We start from the raw sequence: 16,049 nt of genomic DNA, 5'->3' as shown, positions 1-16,049 counted from the left end.
TGGGCAGCTGGGGCCCCCCTCAAGTGGGTCTTGGTTCTAGTATTTTTTATCTATTCCAAAATAATTCTCCAAAAAGTTTCGTCCAAATCTGAGAACTTTTATTTCTGCACGAAAGCAACACCGTGGTAGTTCTGCTGAAAACAGCGTCACTCGGGTTAGTTTCATTCAAATCATGCAAATTAGGGTCCAAAACAAGAGCAAAAGCGTTAGGAAAAGTAGATACGATGGAGATGTATCAACTCCCCCAAGCTTAACCCATTGCTTGTCCTCAAGCAATTCAGTTGACAAACTGAAAGTGATAAAGAAAAAAATTACGAACTCTTTTGTTCTTGTTTACATATATATGCTTAAATAGCACCCATGTTTTCATCAAAGATCATAACTAACCATGTAAGAAATAACTCTTAGAAATTATATTCACTCATATCAATGGCATAACCAACTAGCGAGCAATAATAAAATATTTCAAATGCCAGCCCTTTGTCAAAACAATTATGATATAACATGACAATAATAGTATCTCGCTAGCCTTTTCTGAGACCACAAAACATAAATGCAGAGCACCTCCAAAGTTCAAGCAACGACTAAACATTGTAACTCATGGTAGAAGAGATCCAGTCATGATGCATTCAACATTAACTATACACAATGCATGAGGATGACAATAGTGCTCTCAGGTATGATGCTTGTTTGAGAAGGTGACGACTCAACATAAAAGTAAATAGATAGGCCCTTCACAGGGGGAAGCAGGGATTTGCAGAGGTGCCCAGAGCTCAAAGCTTAAATCAGAGATAAATATAATTTTGGAAGGTACACCCTTCCTGTCAATGTCATGACCAAGACTTTTCAATATCTTCCATGCTAAACACATTAGTGGCCGTTCCCAAGCGATAAAAGTAGAGTTTACTCCCCCTCCACCAACAAACACAAGCCATGGCTAGCTGAATCCATGGGTGCCTTCCATACCAACAACAATCCCGGGGCAGTTTTGTTTAATTATTTGCAATTTTTGATTTCGGGACTGGGCATCCCTATTACCAGCCCTTCTCGTGCAAGGACAAGTGAATAAAAACTCATCGTGAGAATAACCCGCTTAGCATGGAAGATACTGACAACCCCCTGTCGCTCCATGAGCGGTCCAGGCACACAAAACAGAAGTTCGTTTGAATTTTTAGAGGTGGCAGGGTAATACCGCATATAGGTAGATATAGTGGACTCATCTGGAATATCTTTGGTTTAAGGATTTTGATGCACAAGCAGTATTCCCCTCTTAGTATAGGTGAAGGCTAGCAAATAGGTTGAGAAGCGACCAGCTAGAGAGCGAAAATAGTCATGAACATGCATTATGAACAATCAACATTGAATACTAGCATGAGTAGGATATAAACACCATGAACATAAATATCGTGGAGGCGATGTTGGTTTTGATTCAACTACATGCATCAACATATTCCAAGTCAAGCCACTTGAAACATTCAGAGGAAGATACCATACGATCATACTACATCACAATCATTTTAATGCATGTTAACACCCAAAATAAATCATTATTAACTCCTAGCTACTTAAGCATGACATGAGCAACTATAATCTCTAATTTTCATTGCAAACATGTTCAATCATAACATGCTGACTCATGGATACTAAGTTAAACATATTTACAAAAAACAGAAAACAAGTTGAGTTCATACCCGCTTTTCCCTACCACAGTCACTTCATCAAATATCATCATTATTGCCTTTCACTTGCACGACCGAATGATATAAAAATAATAATAGTGCAAGAATGTCGTCAACTAAGCTGGAATCTGCAACATTTTGTTCAGAGGAGAAGACAAAATAATATGGGCTATTTGTTAGATCAACAATAATGCATATGAGGGCCACTCAACATTTTCATCGCGATCTTCTCCTTAGTACGACTCAACAAAAAAAGAATTTTACAGAAACACACTGAAATATTTTTGGTGTTTTTGATTTTTCTCAACAAAATCAAATGAAAGAAAAAAAACTAGAAAAACTATTTGCATGGAAGAGCTCGCAACAAACAAACGAAAAATTGAGAAATCTTTTTAGGTTTTCTTTTACTACAACTAAATTAAACTAGAAGGAAAACCGAAAAGAAGCTAGAAATATTTTTGGATTTTCTCAAAGTTTTTCAAACACACAAGAAGAAAGCGAGAAAATAAAACTAATATGGATAATACAATGAAAAGTATTAACACCGACAACTTGAACTAAATGTGTGAACATGAATATAATGTCGGTGGAAATATGTACTCCCCCAAGCTTAGGCTTTTCGCCTAGCTTGGTAGTCACCATCCGTAGCCTGGATAATAGCCAGAGTGATAACTCACGGAGGCTCTAGATGTGGCCTCCTTAGCCCGTCAAGCAGCCTCGACCGCCGTGTTGTACTCGCGGGCCTCGCTCTCAAGAATGTAATATCTTCCTTTACTGTGATAATCAAAGAGAGCATGTGCAGGCAAAATAATAGGTACATTGGGTTTTTTATCGAACATTAGGTTGTAATTATAGTTAGTGGTTGTGGCCCTGATAACCCACAAGTATAGGGCATCATTTGCAGCCTTCTTCGATAAATAAGAGTGTCGAAACCAACGAGGAGCTAAAGGCAGAACTAATATTCCCTCAAGTTCTATCGACCACCGATACAACTCTACCCACACTTGATGTTTGCTTTACCTAAAACAAGTATGAAACTATTTTGCAAGAATAAAACTACGAGTACTTTGCGAGAATAAAACTATGAATAAATTGCAAGGTAATAAAACTGGATAGCTTTTCTCAAAAAGAAAGTCATTTGTCCCTAGGTAATCGATAGCAAGTACTGGTAATCATTCTTGTAATTTTATATGCGGGAGAGGCATGAACTAACATACTTTATCTACTAGGATCATGTGCACTTATGATTGGAACTCTAGCAAACATCTGCAACTACAAAAGATCATTAAGGTCGTGAAACCCAATCAAGCAATAAGTATCAAGTCCTCTTTATCCCATATGCAACAACCCACCTACTCGGGTTTAAGATTTTGTCACTCTCACAACCCACCATAAGCGAATCATGAACGTATTGCAACACCCTACAGAGGGGCCCCCTCATGTTTGCGTGAGACGGAGGGCACCATAGGACAACACCAAAAATAAAATATACAATCATACCAACCAAGATCACGATTAACCCATAGGACAAAACGGATCTACTCAAACATCGTAGGATAGCCAAATATCATTGGGAAATAATATATGGACTTGGGCACCATGTTTAAGTAGAGATTACAACAGGGAGAATGGGTGTTACACCACTTTGTAGATGGGGAGAGAGTTGGTGTTAACGGTAGCAAGATTTTCGATGTAGATCGCCGTGACGATCCTAGCCCCGGTGGCACTCCGGTGCCACTGGGAGAGAGGGGGAGAGAGCCCCCCTCCTCCTTCGTCTTCTTCCTTGGCCTCCCCCCTAGATAGGAGGAGGGTTCCCCCTCTGGTCCATGGCCTCCATGGCGATGGAGGGGCAGGAGCCCCTCCGAGATTGGATCTCCCTCTCTGTTCTCTTCTTTTTAGCGTTCCCCAAATCTGGCCCTTCACAGTTTCTTAAATTCCCGGAGATCCGTAACTCCGATTGAGCTGAAATTTTTACATGATTTTTTCCATAAATTATCTTTCTTGTGCCAGAAGAAGGGCCCCAACCGACCTTCAAGGAGGACACAAGATACCAGTGCGGCGCGCCGGGGGGTGCTGGCGCGCCCTGGTGGGTTGTGGTCATCGTGGGCTCCCATTTGCGTTGATTCCACCTCCCAAAAATCAAAAATATTCCAAAATAATTCTCCGTAAATTTTTATCGCGTTTGGACTTTGTTTGATATGTATTTTCTGTGAAACAAAAACATGCAACAAACAGGAACTGACACTAGGCACTGGATCAATAGGTTAGTCCAATAAATCATATAAAAAGTTGCCAAAAATATGTGAAAGTTGTATAATATTGGCATGAAACAATCAAAAATTATAGATAGGATGGAGACGTATCAGCATCCCCAAGATTAATTCCTGCTCGTCCTCGAGTAGGTAAATGATAAAAAAGATAATTTTTGATGTGGAATGCTACCTAGCATAAACTTGATCATGTATCTAGTCATGGCATGAATATTAAGACATAAGTGATTCAAAGCAATAGTCTATAATTTGACATAAAGACATCAATACCAAGGCATCCCAACAAACAACCATGTCTTTCAGAATATCAACGTTAAAGAAAGCTATCCCTACAAAATCATATAGTCTTGTCATGCTATGTCTTCTTAACACAAAGTATTTATCATGCACAACCCCGATGACAAGGCGAGCAATTGGTTCATACTTTCTAACGCGGTTCAGCTTTTTCAACTCCCATGCAATACATGAGCGCAAGCCATGGATATAGCACTATAGGTGGAATAAAGTATGATGATGGGGGTAAATATAGAGAAGACAAAAAAGTAAGAAAGTCTCACATCGAGGCGGCTAACCAACGGGCTATGGAGATGCCCATCAAATGATATCAACGTTAGGAGTAGGGATTGCCATGCAACAGATGCACTAGGAGCTATAAGTGTATGAAATCTCAATATGAAAACTAAGTGGGTGTGCATACAACTTGCTTGCTCATGAAGACCTCGGGCATTTGAGGAAGACCATTATCGGAATATACAAGCCAGGTTCTATAATGAAAAATTCCCGCTAGTATATGAAAGTGACTACATAGGAGACTCTCTATACGAAAAACATGGTGCTACTTTGAAGCACAAGTGTGGTAAAAGATAGTAACAATGCGCCTTCTCTCTCTTTTTTTCTTTTCTTTTTCTTTTTTTCTTTTTTCCTTGTTTTCTTTTTTTTTCTCATTGTCCGAAGTCTCATCCCAACTTGTTGGGGAATCATAATCTCCATCATCCTTTCCTCACTGGGACATGCTCTAATAATGAATAATGATGATCATCACACTTCCATTTACTTATAACCCAAAAGAAATAAAAATTACAACTCAATACCTAGAACAAAATATGACTATATGAATGCCTCTGGGAGTGTACCAGGATGTGCAATGATCTAGCATAACATGTATAAAAAATGATACACGGTGGCTGAGCCACAACTACTATGTCAGTTATATGATCATGCAAAGCAATATGACAATGAATGCTCAAGTCATCAAAATGGAAGCAGTGGAAGTTGCATGGCAATATATCTCGAAATGGCCATGGAAAGGCCATAATAGGTAGGTATGGTGGCTATTTTGAGGAAGATATAATAACGCTTATGTGTGATAGAGCGTATCATATCACGGGGTTTGGATGCACCTGCGAAGTTTGCACCACGTCTCGAGGTGAGAAAGGGCAATGCACGGTACCGTAGAGGCTAGCAAATTGCGGAAAAGTAAGAGTGCGCATAATCCATGGTCTCACATTGGTCATAAAGAACTCATATACTTATTGCAAAAGTTTATTAGCCCTGAAGCAAAGTACTACTACGCATGCCCCTAGGGGGATAGATTGGTAGGAAAAGACCATCGCTCGTCCCCGACCGCCACTCATAAGGAAGACAATCAATAATAAATCATGCTCCAACTTCATAGCATGCCGAGAGACTATATGTGCATGCTTCGGGAATCACAAACCTTAACACCAATATTCTTACTAACCACAACTGTTTACTAGTACCTCCCACATATTATCATCTCTATATCACAAAACTATTGCAAGGAATCAAGCATATCATATTCAGTGATACATAAGTTTTATGTAGGATTTCATGACTAATCATGCAGTTGACCAATTCATGTTGACTCTCTAAATAGATATAAGTGAAGCACAAGAGTTTAATTCTTTCTACAAAAGACCATGCTTTAACAAATATAAGTGAAGCAAAAGAGCATTCTATAGATAACGGTTTTCCATGTGAAGAGAAACAGGCAATCCAAGCTTCAAATGATATAAGTGAAGCACATGAAGCATTCTATAAACCCATACTCAAAAGATATAAATGAAGTGCAATGAGCATTCTATAAATCAACCATGGACTATCTTATACTAGCATGGTGCATAAAAGAAAAATGAAAAATAAACACAAAAGATGCTCCAATATTTGGACATATCACGTAAACGAAACAAAGACGAAAACATACCGATACTTGTTGAAGAAAGATGGGATGCCTTCCGGGGCATCCCCAAGCTTAGACGCTTGAGTCTCCTTGAATATTTACTTGGGGTGCCTTGGGCATCCCCAAGCTTGAGCTCTTGCCTCTCCTCCTTCTCCTCATATCGAGACCTCCACGATCTTTGATCACTTGATCCGCACAAAACTCAACAGAAATACTCAGTAAGATACATTAGTATAATAAAGCAAATCACTACTCTAAGTATTGTTTCAAACCAATTCATATTTTGTTTTCGCATTGTAGCTACTGTAATATAACTTTTCCATGGCTTATACCACTGATAGAATCGATAGTTTCATCAAAACAAGCAAAACAATGCATCAAAAACAGAATCTGTCTTAAACAGGACAGTTTGTAGCAATCTGAACATCTACCATACTTCTAGTATTAAAAAAATTCAGAAAAATTAGGACGAAACAAACAAATTGTATAGCAATAGTGTGCAAAAAATTTCAGAACCTTTTGACGTTCCAATAAAAATGCAAATTCATGCGCTACAGCCAAAGTTTCTGTTTTTGCACTGCACGTACCAACAAGCAATCTAATCACCCTAAAGGCAAACCTTGGCACAAAATTTTTACAATACAAAGGATTTGTACAATGGTATAATTATTTTTGTTGAAAATTTTCTGTAATTGAGATTCACAAAGTTTCCATGGGCATGAACAAAGTTCAAGGAGCTCCCCCACTTTAACAATGCTCGTCAATCTCACTTTCACTTTCCTTTTTGTGAAGTTTTAAGTTCCTACCTATATTTTTTTGTTTTAAAACTTTATAAAAGCACTCAACAGAAATAAATGACTCTCTAAAACTTCCGAGTTGTCTCACTGGAAGCTCTTTCTTTAAAGCCATTAAGCTAGGCATAAAGTGCTCAAGTAATGGATCCACCCAGATTCCAAGGTAAATCAAAATGATTTGGCATTTAGTAGTGAGCACAAAGCAACATATATCAAGTAATGACTAAGTCTAACTCTCTTCCTTTGCATCGGCATGTCATACAAGAACAATTCATGCACATCAAGTAAAGGCCAATACATAGCATAAGCAGTTTCTTCCAATTTTATCATGTTGGAAACATAAAGAGGTGGAGATGTAGTTCCTCTCTCATACTAATTGCAAGTAGGAGCAGCAAGCACATGCATATTATATTCATCAAAATTATCATGTGCAACGGTAAAAGGCAACCCATCAATATAAACCTTAATAAGAACAAACTTCTATGATATAGTGTAGTTTGGATAATTCAAAAAGATGGACTATCATGTGTGGGTGCAATAGCAACAATTTCATTCTTAATATAAGGAACCATAGCAAGTTCATCTCCATAAGCATAATTCATATTGGCATCTTGGCCACAAGCATAGCAAGCATCAAGTTCATCAAGAAGGGATATTTCAAAAGAATAAATGGGATCATAGCAATTATCATGGCATTCATCCTTAGGTAAGAACGAAGGGGCATTAAATAATGTATGAGTAGAAGAGTTACTCTCATTAGAAGGTGGACACGGGTAGCTAATCCGCTCTTCCTCCTTTCGTTCTTCACTCTCCTCATCATCTTTTTCATCCAATGAGCTCACAGTTTCATCAATTCCTTCTTCCATAGACTCCTACAAAATGTTAGTCTCTTCTTGGACAGCGGAGAAGTCCTCAATATATGGTTTAATATAAGCATTAGAAGAATACTTTTCATAGCAATATTTAAGTATGGCAAAACTTTCAGATTTGTAAAGAGTAGCATCATACTTTTCAATCAAAGAAGAAACTTCATAGGTACTCTTAAAAGCAACAAATTAGTTAATTTATTCAATATCAAAGTAATTATAAACACCCTTGGCATAAGAAGATAAGATTACATTAGCCTTAAACTCATATTGGAAGAAAAGGTGTTTCTTAGGATATTCGGAACAACAAGTAAAGTCATGTATTTCACATAAATTCAAAGCATAGTAATACAAACTATTAATATGATGCCACAAAAGTTTCCCTTTTTGAGATAAGGGGTGTCGCACAAAATAAGCATGCTCATGTAAGGATTTTCCCTCAACTAAGCTAGTTGGGTTTTCAGCATGAGCACAAATGGATCAAAAATGATCCAAATAGAAAGCTTCAGCAGTATGATAGATTTTGGGTGGTTCTTCAACCATTGGTTTAGTAGGTACAACTAATTTTTTTTGTATTTTGCATTTCCTACCCACAACTAGAGATAGAAAACAAGAGCACAAAATAAAAATTACTTAGTGACAAAGAAAACAAGCACACACGAGAATATTCACTCCATGCTATTGCTCCTCGGCAACATCGCCAAAAAAAGGTCTCGATAACCCACAAGTATAGAGAATCGTTTGTAGCCTTCTTCGATAAATAAGAGTGTCGAACCCAACGAGGAGCTAAAGGCAGAACAAATATTCCCTCAAGTTCTATCAACCACCAATACAACTCTACACACACTTGGCGTTTGCTTTACCTAAAACAAGTATGAAACTATTTTGCAAGAACAAACTACGAGTACTTTGCGATAATAAAACTATTAATAATTTGCAAGGTAGTAAAAGTGGATAGCTTTTGTCAACAAGAAAGTCATTTGTCCCTAGGTAATTGTTAACAAGTACCGATAATCATTCTTGTAATTTTATATGAGGGAGAGGCATGAGCTAACATACTTTCTCTACTTAGATCATATGCACTTATGATTGGAACTCTAGAAAGCATCCGCAACTACTAAAGATAGTTAAGGTCGTGAAACCAACCATAGCATTAAGTATCAAGTCGTCGTTATCCCATACGCAACAACCCACCTACCCGGGTTTAAGCTTCTGTCACTCTAGCAACCCACCATAAGCGAATCATGAACATATTGCAACACCCTACAGCAGGGACCCCTCATGTTTACGCGAGACGGAGGGCACCATAGGACCGCACCATAAATAAAATATGCAATCATACCAACCAAGATCGTGATTAACCCATAGGACAAAATGGATCAACTCAAACATCATAGGATAGCCAAATATCATTGGAAATAATATATGGAGTTGAGCACCATGTTTAAGTAGAGATTAGAGCAGGGAGAAGGGGTGTTACACGGCTGCATAGAGGGGGAGAGAGTTTGTGTTGACGGTAGCAAGATTGTTGATGTAGATCATCATCACGATCCTAGCCCTAGCGGCTCTCCGGCGCCACCGAGAGAGAGGGGGAGAGAGCCCCCCTCCTTCCTCTTCTTCCTTGGCCTCCCCCCTAGATGGGAGGAGGGTTCCCCCTCTAGTCGATGGCCTCCATTGCGGCGGAGGGGCAGGAGCCCCTCTAAGATTGGATCTCCCTCTCTGCTCTCTTCTGTCTTGCGTTCCCAGATCTGGCCCTTCATGGTTTCTTAAATTCCCGAAGATCCATAACTCCGGTTGCGCTGAAATTTTTACACAATTTTTTCCCATAAATTATCTTTCTTGCGCCAGAAGAAGGGCCCCAACCGACTTTCGAGGAGAGCACAAGATAGTTGGGCAAGACAGGGGTGTCCGACGTGCCCTGGTGGGTTGTGATCACTATGGGCCCCCATTTGCGTTGATTCCACCTCCTAAAAATCATAAATATTCCAAAATAATTATACGTAAATTTTTATTGTGTTTGCACTTTGTTTGATATGGATTTTCTGCGAAACAAAAAACATGCAACAAACAAGAACTGGCACTGGGCACTAGATCAATAGGTTAGTCCAATTAATCATATAAAAAGTTGCCAAAAATATGTGAAAGTTGTATAATATTGGCATGAAACAATCAAAAATTATAGATACGACGCAGACGTATCAGGCCCTAATGAACTTATGGCGCTTCATGGACTCAAATTCTAAGTACTGAGTAGGTAGAATAGGATCATTGGGCCAAGGTGACACATCCAGCTCCCCAGCCACACGGGAGGCATAAATCCCACCATAAAAGTGACCACTATCAGCATTGCATTGCAACCTTCATGCAACGGTTGCTCCAAGATTATAACGCTTAATTCCTATCAGAGCATTGTGTATGAGGCTCAAGTCAGGGGCACACATTGTGCTGCTATCTTGTTTGCCCCCGATGCATTTGCCATTAAAGAGTGCAAAGTAATTAATTGATGGGAATTGTATACTTTTTATTCTAGCTTGTGTCACTCCTCTATCCTCACCATAACAGAGACTAGTCAGAAATGACTCATACTTATATTTTGGTGATTCAACCAATGAACTCCAATATGGAATTTTACATGCAACACAGAACGCTTCTAGAGGCATGGTGAAAGCATTATCATAAAGGCTAAATGAAGCTCTAGACTCATCAGGATGATATTTAAATTTCTTAGTGAACATCTATGTGAGGTTGAGATGTTGGATACACTTATTTGCGATGTAGGGAGCAAGCTCAGAGTTGTGAACATATTGCTCAAATTCTTCCTTTATCTCGGCTCCCAACATATGAATTCCTTACACGGCCATCGACACGATTTGGTGTATGTGTTCCACATCAAGCTCGCACTTGCCTCAACATAGCACTATTGTATCGAGCTTCCCCCAATGATGCTTCCGAGGACCTCCTCCTCAAAGAACCCCTAAAGAGGTGCATTTTATTCACGAACAATTTTCTGGAATTTTTGGGCCACAAAATTGTTGTCAAAAAACTTCACAAGATTGATAGCAACTACTCATATGGATGTCTAGAGGCCAAATAAAGCATTCAAACTACTTGGAACTCAAAGAATTCAACATGCAACCTCATCTACAGCAGCACCAAGAGTAGCTAATTACTCAAAATGTAAACCACTAGAACAAAAACTAACTGGAGCAATGGAGGAGTCACATACCAAGTAGCAACCTCCCAAAACAGTTTCGAAAATGGAGCTTCGACCAAAGAGATCGAAATCCGCGGGTTTGAGAGCAAGAACACTGATACGTCTCCATCATATCTACTTTACCTAATGATTTTACTCTTGTTTTGGACTCTGATTTTCATGATTTGAAAGAAATTAACTCGGAATGATGTTGTTTTCAGCAGAACTACCATGGTGTTGTTTTTGTGCAGAAATAGAAGTTCTCAGAATGGAACGAAAGTTTTTGGAGAATTTTTATGGAATAAAATAAAATACTGGAGCCAAGAACCACCGGAGGGGGGCCCCTGGGTGAGCAAAACCCACAAGGGTGCCCCCCTCCTGGTGCGCCCAAGTGGGTTGTGCCCACCTGGTGGCCCCGCCAACCCTATCTCCGACGCTATAAAATCCTATTTTCGGAGAAACAAATAGGAAGAAAGAATTATCACATTTCACGAGACGGAGCCGCCAACACCTCTTGTTCTTCATCGGGAGGCCAGATCTGGAGTCCGTTTGGGGCTCCGGAGAGGTGAATCTTTGATATTCGTCATCACCACCCCTTCTCCATTGCCAATTCCATGATGCTCCCCATAGGGAGTGAGTAATACCTTCGTAGGCTCGCTGGTCGGTGAGGGAGTTGGATGAGATTCATCATGTAATCGAGTTAGTTTTGTTAGGGCTTGAACCCTAGTATCCATTATTTTCTGAGATTGATGTTGCTATGACTTTGCCATGCTTAATGCTTGTCACTTTGGGCCCGGGTGCCATGATTTTAGATCTGAACCGTTTATGTTATCAGCATTATATCTATGTTCTAGATCCGATCTTGCAAGTTATAGTCACCTATTACGTGTTATGACCCGTAAACCCCGAAGTGACAGTATTCGGGATACTTTCCAGTGATGACCGTAGTTTGAGGAGTTCATGTATTCACTATGTGCTAATGCTTTGTTCCGGTTCTCTATTAAAAGGAGGCCTTCATATCCCTTAGTTTCCTTATGGACCCCGCTGCCACGGGAGGGTAGGACAAAAGATGTCATGCAAGTTCTTTCCATAAGCACGTATGACTATTTACGGAATACATTCCTACATTATATTTATGCACTAGATCTAGTGTCGTATCACCATAGGGTATGATTGTTATATGATGAATATCATCCAACGAATTCACCAATCCAATGCCTATGAGTTTTTCACATATTGTTCTTGCTAAGTTACTATTGCTATTGCTACTGTTACAGTTGCTATAAAAGCATTGCTATCACTGTTACCATTACTACTACCGTTACTACTACTATCAAAACTATCATATTACTGTGCTACTAATCATATTGTTGCAGATAATTAATCTCCAGTTGTGGTTGAATTGACAACTCAATAGCTAATACTTGCAAATAATCTTTGGCTCCCCTTGTGTCAAATCTATAAATTTGGGTTGAATACTCTACCCTTGAAAGCTGTTGTGATCCCCTATACTTGTGGGTTATCAAGACCTTTTACTAGCACCGTTGCCGAGGAGCATAGCTATATTTGTTGAGTCACTTGGGATTATTATCAATTTATCACCTTGAAGAATCTGAAGGATAAAAAAACCAAGATCATTCCCTCTAGGACGGGGGGAGGTAAGGAACTGCCATCACACTCTGCACTTGATTCACCTTCTGTTTTGAGTAGACTTGCAATACCACCACATGCTATTAATCCTGATATGTCGCAAGTTATTGATGATGTTACTTCTGCTATGAATACTACTCATGATGATGGTATTACCTTGCTTGATGATGGTGTGCCACTAGGTGATTTTCTTGATGAACAAATTGCTAGAGCTAAAGATACTGAGAATGCTGAAATTGATGAAATTGTTGAAACCGATGAAATGCCTGAAACTGGAAATCTTGAAACACATATTGGACCTAGATCTCCTAGATATAAATTGCCTAAGGTACCTGAAGGTTATGTTATGTATGAGGAGACAGCTAGAGACTTTCTTGCTTGCAGTGATAGAGATGATCTAAAGAAATTATTATGCAAACTGAAAGAAAAAATCTTTGAATGCTAGAATGAAATGTGATCCTAAGTTTGCTACTTCACCTATCTTTGTTGATGATAAGGATTATGAATTCTCTGTTGACCCAGAGTTAATTACTCTGGTTGAATCTGATCCTTTTCATGGTTATGAAACGAAAACTGTAGTGGAACACCTTACTAAGTTGAATGATATAGCCACCCTATTTGCTCATGATGAGAAGATTCGCTACTATTATATTCTCAAATTATTTCCATTCTCATTAAAGGGTGATGCTAAGATATGTTACAATACTCTATCTCCTAGTTGTGTGCATAGTCCCCAGGATATGATTTACTACTTCTTTGAAAAATATTTTCCTGCTCAGAAGAAACAAGTAGCCTTACAGGAAATATTTAACTTTGTGCAAATTGAAGAAGAGAGTCTCCCACAAACTTGGGGGAGGCTTCTCCAATTGCTTAATGCTTTGCTTGATCATCCTCTTAAGAAAAACGAAATACTTGATATCTTCTATAATGGACTGACCGATGCTTCTAGGGATTTCCTAGATAGTTGTGCTGGTTGTGTTTTTAGGGAACGAACTGTTGGACAAGCCGAGGAATTATTGAATAATGTATTGAAAAATTATGATGATTGGACTCTTCCTGAACCACCGCCTAAACCCACTCCAAAGAAGAGGGGTATCTCATATCTTAGTACGGAAGATATGCAAGAGGTAAAGAAATCTATGAAGGAAAAGGGTATTAAAGAAGAGGATGTTAAAAATTTACCTCCTATTGAAGAGACACATGGACTTGACACACCACCTCCACAGGTGGTAGAGGTAAATTCTTTAATGAAGTTCGATGAAAGTGATATCCCTTAAAATAAACATCCCAGCCAATGCCTTTATGAGTTTGACAACTATATTATGATACAAGATCACTTCAATGCCAATGTTATGAAACAATTGAAATATAATTCTGATATGATTGCTCGCTTGGGTGACTTGTTATTTAGAATCTCTAATGATGTAAGAGGTGTAGGAAAACATGCCTCTATGGTTCAAACTCAACTAGAACAAGTTGCTAAATCTCAAAGAGAATTGCTTGATGAAATGAATAACAATATAAATGACTTTGTTGTTAGAGTAGCAACTAGAGGAGTTAAAAATGACTCAGGAACCACTTTGTCCTGAGGGACATCCTAAAATAATTGAAAAAGACTCTCAAAGAATTAACACCGATGCACCTAGTCAGTCTAAAAAGAATAAGAAAAGGAAGAATGATAGGACTTTGCATGCTTCTAGTGAACCCGAGAAATAAAAACCGCCTGATAATAATGATGTTTCTATTTATGATGCTGAAACTCAATCTGGTAATCAACATTCACCTAGTGACAATGAAAATATAATGATGATGTTCATGAAGACACTCACCCAGACAATGATAAGGAACCAATAATGAAGTTGAAAAAGAACCAGTTGTTGATCTTGATAACCCACAACCAAAAAATAAAAGATATGATAAAAGAGACTTTGTTGCTAGAAAACATGGTAAAGAAAGAGAGCCATGGGTTCAAAAACCCATGCCCTTTCCACCTAAATCAACTAAGAAAAAGCATGATGAATAATTTGAATGCTTTGCTGAAATGCTTAGGCCAGTATTTTTGCGCACTCGCTTAACTGATATATTAAAGATGGCTCTCTATGCAAAATATATGAAAGACATCATCTCTAATAAAGGAAAAATATCTAAAGCTGAAATCTCCACCATGTTTGCTAATTATTCTTTTAAAGATGGAGTACCTAGAAGACTTGGCGATCTGGGAATACCAACTATACCTTGCTCCATCAAAAGAAATTATGTCAAAACTGCTTTGTGTGATTTAGGAGCCGGTGTTAGTGTTATGCCCTTCTCCTTATATAGCAGACTTGATTTGAATAAACTCACACCTAATGAAATGTCTTTGCAAATGGCTGACAAATCAACAGCCTTACCTATCGTTATTTGTGAGGATGTGCCCGTTGTTGTTGCAAATGTTACTATCTTGACTGACTTTGTTATACTTGAGATGCCCGAGGATGACAACATGTCGATTATCCTTGGTAGACCATACTGCAGGGGTTGTTATTGATTGCAATAAAAGCAAGATCACTTTTCATATCAATGGTAATGAGCATACGGTGCACTTTCCAAAGAAATAATTCCAAGTGAATGTTATTAATGTTATTGAAAAATCTTTCATACTCACTATTGGAAGTTTTCATCTACATGTACCTACTGCCAAAAGGAAATATGAAATGCTTATTATTGGGGACATGCATATCCCCGTTGAGGTAACTCACTGTTTTAGGAAAGTTCTTCGGTTTCATGCTAATCGAAAGTGGTTGTTAATAAGACCTGGTCAACCTTATTAATGGATCATTTTTGAGAGGTATGAAATTGATGAATTTAGTAAGCACAACCTTCTGTTTCCAACTTTTTTTTTCTATTTTTCTTAGTTAAATACTCCCTCCGTCCCAAAATAAGTGAATTGAGCATAGTACAAATTTTACTAGAGCTAGTACAAAGTTGAGACACTTATTTTGGGACGGAGGGAGTAAAATAGATTGCTATGTATTGTCTGTTATTTGAATTTCCTATGCAATAAAAAATGACCCAGAAATAAAAGTTCTCGGAATGCCCTGAAAATTTAATAGGATTTTTTCTGAATTTTTTATGCAAATAATATCAGAGGGGGTGCACCAGGTGGGCACAACCCACCTAGGTGTGCCAGCATCCCCATGCGCGCCCTGGTGGGTTGTGGTCCCCACATGGGCCCCCTCACTTATCTCTTTAGCCCATGCCATCACCTACCTCCAGAAAAAATTCACCACTGCTCTCTCTCTCTGTTTCTCTCTCCCTCTCTCTCTCTCTCGTGTTCTTGCTCTCAAACTAGCGGATTTCAATCTCTTTGCTCAAAGCTCCATTTCTGAAACTGTTTTGAGGGATTGCTACTTGGTAT

Source organism: Triticum aestivum, chromosome 7B (assembly GCF_018294505.1).
Source record: "Triticum aestivum cultivar Chinese Spring chromosome 7B, IWGSC CS RefSeq v2.1, whole genome shotgun sequence".
In the NCBI taxonomy this organism is placed as follows: Eukaryota; Viridiplantae; Streptophyta; class Magnoliopsida; order Poales; family Poaceae; genus Triticum; species Triticum aestivum.
The sequence above is the reverse complement of the archived record's forward strand: the minus strand, read 5'-3'. Positions refer to the sequence as shown.